This window comes from Theobroma cacao, unplaced genomic scaffold, assembly GCF_000208745.1.
Source record: "Theobroma cacao cultivar B97-61/B2 unplaced genomic scaffold, Criollo_cocoa_genome_V2, whole genome shotgun sequence".
Taxonomy (NCBI): Eukaryota; Viridiplantae; Streptophyta; class Magnoliopsida; order Malvales; family Malvaceae; genus Theobroma; species Theobroma cacao.
This window is the reverse complement of record NW_017234728.1, coordinates 68,667-75,122: the sequence shown is the minus strand read 5'-3', so window position 1 is coordinate 75,122 and position 6,456 is coordinate 68,667.

Genomic DNA, 6,456 nt, shown 5'->3' with positions numbered 1-6,456 from the left:
CAAACTGAAGCAGGGAAAAAATTAAAAAAGAAAGGAGTAAAGAACATTGAAACTATGGTTAACAATTTATTTGATTTAAGAATTAAAAGGAGAAGAAAATGGGTATTGTTTAAAGGTAAATTGCTTCTCAATAGCAAAGCCATCTGCAATGAAATACAACTAGGGGAAAAATTAGCAGAGAAGCAAGAACCAATATCGAAAGAATGCTTAATAACTTGTTTCATTTCAAGAAATGAAATGGTAATAAAATAGATTGTATATTACTTATCAAGTAGAAAGCCATATCTAATTAAATCTAGGCGGGAAAAAAAATACCAAACGAATTATAATCAACATTTGAACAATGCTTGCCAATGTGTTTCGTTTCAAAAAATGAAAGGGCAAGAAGATAGGCTGTGTTTAAAGGTAAATTTGAATCATACTTTTCGTACTTGTTCAGATCCAACATGTTTAAATTGAGAATCTCAATTGAAAGAGAATAAAAGTTAATGGAAAATTCAAAAATATATTTGTTTAAGAAAGACTGGATTGAAGTAGTAAGAAAAGAGTTGAAACAAATAACATTTTAGTTCATCTCCATTAATATTAGATTAGAAAATCGGGGTGTTTATAAATTGCGCCTGGAATTGTATTTTTTTGTGGGTGACTGTTCCCCTTTGCTTGGTGCAGGTTGCTTCAGTGGTGTAAAGTCTGGAAAAAGTTCCGTAGCTACCTGGCTTTTCACTGGTGATGGTAGAACATGTTCCTCTAGTTCTTCTATTGATGTTAGAGGTGTTGATGATCTTGAGGCATTCCCAAAAATTGCAGTGTGCCATTGTTGATTATCTAAGTCAGCAGAGTCAAACATTATATAGTTGGCAATGCCCATTCTGATTCCCTTGTTTGTTAAGTCCACGGTAAAAATTTTCTTTTGGCTGATCAGTGCTTTGAGCGGTCTAGGGCGTGTCATTCGACGGATAGGCTGAAGCGTTGCAAGTTTTGTGATTGTTGCACCAACCAATTTTTTTACTGGTCTACGAAATGCTACCAAACCCATTTGTACAATGCCGTCTTTAACAATAAATTGTTTGCAGTACCTGAAATCAATCATGTATAATGTATCATTTCAATGAGAGTTTATAATAATAATGGTTGATTTTAAATGAATGGGGGAATGTATAAATATATGATTCTATGTATAAACCAAATTTTCAATAATATTTAATGTTGAAGACATTTGGCAGTAACACATTTACAGACAATTATCTGCAATAAATGATAATAGTAAGATTAAGAGAAATTTGTTAAGGATTTGAAGGTTAGCTTGTGCAACTATTTATGATTAAGAGATTTGAGGTATCTTAATCATATGGTTTGATGAGGGTTGTATTAAATATATAAGACTTGTAAAAAGATATTTATTTGCTTACGTTGGTAACGGTGTCTTTTCTGCATGTTGGGTGCACCAATATTTGCCAGCGTAGAATCAAAGTGTCATCCCATATTCGTTACAGGAATTGTAGAATCGGCCATTTGAGCAATCAATGTTAGTAATTGTTGCTTTGATTTTGTACTTAGTTTCTCGTAGTGTATGTGAGTTGTTAGTGTATTTTTTATTTTACACTTCAGGTTGGAGTGGTCGGAGGAATATTCCTTTTACCAGAACTTTTGCTGGGTCAGCGTTGATTTCTCCTGTGGTTGAGTTTTTGATTTCACTTCCTTTTGTCGAGGGTTGGTGGGGCGACATCTGCATATTAATGATCTAGACACTGAATGCTTCTTTTTCATACCTATATGTTAATTTATCATTGGATAGTAGTGGAGTAATAATTCAGCAGCAATCGTTTTATGTATAAATATTACATCTGTATATGGAGTATGGTTTCTGGAATATCAAGATCTACATAAAATTTCATAGCTAAGCAGGAAGCAAGGTAAATTGTATCTACATTAATAAAAAAAAAAAAAGGAAATGTTCATCCAGGTAAATGAATTTAATTTTTGGTATGTATTATATATTGACTCATGTATTTTTTGACAGTTGTTGCAGCCGTAATTACAATCAGACTTATGAAATTGTCAAGCTACCGATCTCCATCAATTGCTTCAGCTTGATCTCCACGGTAAACAACTTTCAAGGTGTTGCCACTAGAATTTAAATGAACAATTTATCAGACATTGCATATTTTGGGGTGTTTTGATTTTGAAAAAAAAGTACTGGTTTTTTTTTATACCTAAGGTCTTCAATATAAAGGTCTCGTCTCTTGACATCATTTGTTAGATTTTGTAAATGGACCTTTTCAAGGGTGGTCATTGATTTGAGGGCTCCATTAAAGTCTGGCAGAAACAAAAGAGTCAAAAAGAGAAACAAAAAATGGTTATTGATAAAGTGAAGACAATAAGGAGTCAAAGTAAGTTTTTTTGAACATGATGTTACTTGTTAAAACTTTGTCCTTTCATATTCGAGCAGTGAGTTGAGCAATAGATGCAAAACAAAAATACCATGCAGGGTATGGATTCAAATCTTCTTGGATTGGATTGGATGAATGACAATGATCCTCGTAATCATACCCATCATATTAGAGGGAAAGGGATTGAAAGTGGTTTTTTTGTCATTAATTTGAAATTTCTGGATTGGGTAAAATACCCTTCTCCTCTTAAGTTTTGATCGAAATTATACGGAGATTCATTAGTTTTTGAAATGCACATTTTGTCGCAAGAGTGCAAGCACTATTAACAGAGATTGTAAAAAGATTAAAATATCCCTTTTTTCTTTATTAATTTAAAAAATAATTATTATATTTTAAAAAAAAATAAAAAAAATAGAGAGCACCGATTGGTACTTCCCAACTCCTCAAGAAAGGGGAGCACCGGTGCTCGGGGCTCCCCAAGGGAACATTGAGTTCCCCAAGGGAAGCACCAAGTGGTCCCTTGGGAGCCTCGATCGAGCTCTTCAGGGGAGTCGGTGCTCCTTTGCAAGCCCCGATCGAGCTCTCTAAGGGAGCATCGATGCTCCCCAAAAGTGCTCCGATGCTCTCCAATGGGGAGATTTTTTTTAATTAAAAAAATAAAAAATTAATAAAATTATATAATAGTAATTTTAAAAATCAATCAAGGGTAAAATTGGCTTTTTATCCTTGCCATGTCATCAAATTGACTGAAACACTAAGGTTGACTAATGGTTGGTCCTACGTGTCCAGCGAAAAATATGTTTTTGGGACGGAGTGTCCATTTCGAAAACTAATGGACCTTTGTCTAATTTTGATCAAAACTTAAGGGAGTAAGGGTATTTTACCCTTCTAGATTTGATAGAGGCATCCTTCTTTGAGTTAAGATCGAAATTGTGGTGCATCTAAAGTTCTAATCATGAACTGCATCGCATTTCTTTTTTCGAGAATTTCATAATCATGAAGAAATTCAATGATGAGTCAATAATAGAAAATGAATTAAATATTCATTTAACCAAGAATTAGATAAAATATTTAGCATGTAGTGTTTTATGTCATAAATATGAGAAGAGGAAAAGCAAAATTAACTATGTTCTATCATTTAAGATTATACGAAGTTACCTTAAATTTTGAAGAACTTTTCAATTGCTAAGATTGTTAATTTTGAACATAAAGGTACGTAATACTGTTGTATTGTAAAAGTACAATATTTAATTGAGTATGATATAGATGGTATTCCTGAGCATCAATAGCTAAGAAATCATGGCTTAGCAATTTGTCAAGTTGAGAAGGATCAATCGATTCCCAAATACGAACAATCTTGACTTTGACTGATACACCTTGCTGAAATGAATGCAAACTGTGTAGATATTGGTCTTCCATTTTTAGCTTGCAACAACAATTAATTAGTAATGTACTAAAATGATTGAAAGAATTGTTGGAGTTTTAGCAGTGGCTCGTTTAGAGGAGTAACACATGATAAGCATTGGACAAGAGAAAAAAAGAATAACATTTGATAATTCATAAGCTTAGTAAGAAAAATGAGAAAGGATTGTAAAACAAAAATAAGCAATAAGTTATAGATAAATAGCATCACAAACCTATAACTAAATTATGAAATATTTCTTGAAACACTATGTTTTTTGTTTTAGTGACAGCTAAGCGATTTTCATCTATTGCTAAAATATGTAATCCATTTCAAGATGTTACTCTACAGAGGGCAACGTATAATTGACCATGTATGAAAACAGGTTTGGCTAGGTATATGCCAATTTTCTTGAGGGTTTATCCTTGATTTTTATTAATTGTCATGGCATAAGATAGTTTAATGGGCAATTGTGTCCTTATGAAACACAAATGACCATTTACGATGCTTTGTTGTCAAAAGGATTTGTGGAATGACATACTTGTTTGTTTGAGCCAAAGATATAATTTTTCCTTCAATGATATTAGGAGCTAGTTGTGTAATAATAAGTCTTATTCCATTACACAAACTAGAAGTTTGGTTAATGTTTCTAAGTAACATGACTATAACACAAATGTAGAGAATGATCTGGTAAACTTGAGAATTTAATGAGTTAATGAATTCTGTCGGGTATAATAATTGATGATTTGAGACCTAATTAGTTGCCTGGGAAATGGAGTCGTGGCTAAAATATGTTTTTGTATCACCTGGTATTAAAGTCAGTGCATATGTGTTGACTAAGTTGATTGTTTCATTAGAAGGTGAGATTATAGCTCTTGACTTTAGATATCCTGGGTTTGCATAGAATTTGTCGAATCCATCATAAATGGAAAGGATATCTTTGATTGAGTCATTTATTATAGAGACTAACAAATCATTCGATAATGGTACACAATCAGAGTCATCATCATTTTCCTGTATTGTTGATGACCGCATGTTTCCATCACTTACATCTAATAACCATTGTGCAAAGTTTCAATTTCTTTTTTTGATTCTTCAGTTATGTCATGCCTTAATAGCCTCATGTTAGTTTTCAACCTAAGGACTTTATATTTAGACCATAATGTTGATTGGTTGATTGTGGCATTGATAATATCTGTTTTATGGCTAGGTTCAACAACAAGAAGTATTTGTTTAAAGTCTCCTAATAAAATGATTTTCGCCCAAAAGGTTTGTCAATAATCTCATTACAATCATGGCTAAACACATCTCTAAAGTTTTGTCTAAAACTTCAAAACAATATCTATGGACCATAGGTGCCTCATCCCATACTACTAAACTACAAGCCTCAACTAATCTTACTAGTTGGGTTCCCTTTTTTATTTGATATGTAGCACATCCATTTATATCACAAGGTATTTTGAATCTAAAGTGAGCAATTCTACCTCTAGGTAATAATAAAGATGCAAAACCAGAAGATACAACTGTCAAAACTATTCTTCCTATTGATCTTATGGCTAATATGATTGCATTCCATAAATAAGTTTTTTTGTACCACCATATCCATATACAAATATCATTTGGCTTTTGTTAATTTCAACTGGTTGTTTTACACATTGATAAATTACCTTTTGTTTAGGATTAAAGTTCGACATTAATTATAAATGTAACTGTTGAGGGTCAAATAAGTTATAATTCATTTCTTCATGTAGGAGCCTATCTTGGTCATGAATGATATTTCTTTAGTTAGGCATAGGTGGTCATGAATGATATTTTTTTAGTTAGGCATAGGTAACCCAAATTCAGATAATGAACTACAATTATTGTTAAAGAGATCTTCCAAGGCAATCAGTATATAATTTTTAAGATCATCTTCTAGAATTTTGTAATCTAAGTTTCCAAAAGTATATTTTATCCTATATTCAATATCTTCAAAAAAAAATTTCCAATTAATTTGCCAAAGGTTAACAGGATTTGCTATTTAACAAAACATAAGAATGATCATGAATAATTAACTTAATTGTTCGCTAGAAGCCCATTGAAAGGCTTAAACTAAAGCATCATTCCATTCTTGATCATTTCCTAACAATCGTATTGCTTGATAGGCTTATTGATAAGTTTTGTAAGTGATTCCATCTATTGTTTTAACATGTGCAATGAAATACCCCATACTTTGATATGGTGATAAATAAAGTTGATCGAATGCAAATTGAAGTCAATTAAAATGTTTAGAAGTGATAAAAGACGAAAGGAGTAGTTTATGATAAAATATTTCGCAAGTGAGAAAATAATAATAAAATAATAATAATTTTATCGGAGGAGAATTTGTGAGATAAAAGGCGATTTGGAAGTCAAGTGAGGTATAATAAGGTATTTTGGGTACCAAGGAGACAAGATAAAATTTTTTTAAAAAAATAATATTTTATTAATAAAATATAATATTAAAATATTAATATTTAGCCCGATGTCGAAGTCAATCAAGAAGAAATATCATATGGTTGATCCAAGTGGGGAGAAGATGACAAGCCCGAATCTATAAAAATATTTATCATGACATACATGTGATGGATAGCATGTTTGCATGCTAGGAGAGTCCCGAAAAATTTACAAAAGTCGGTATTGTAC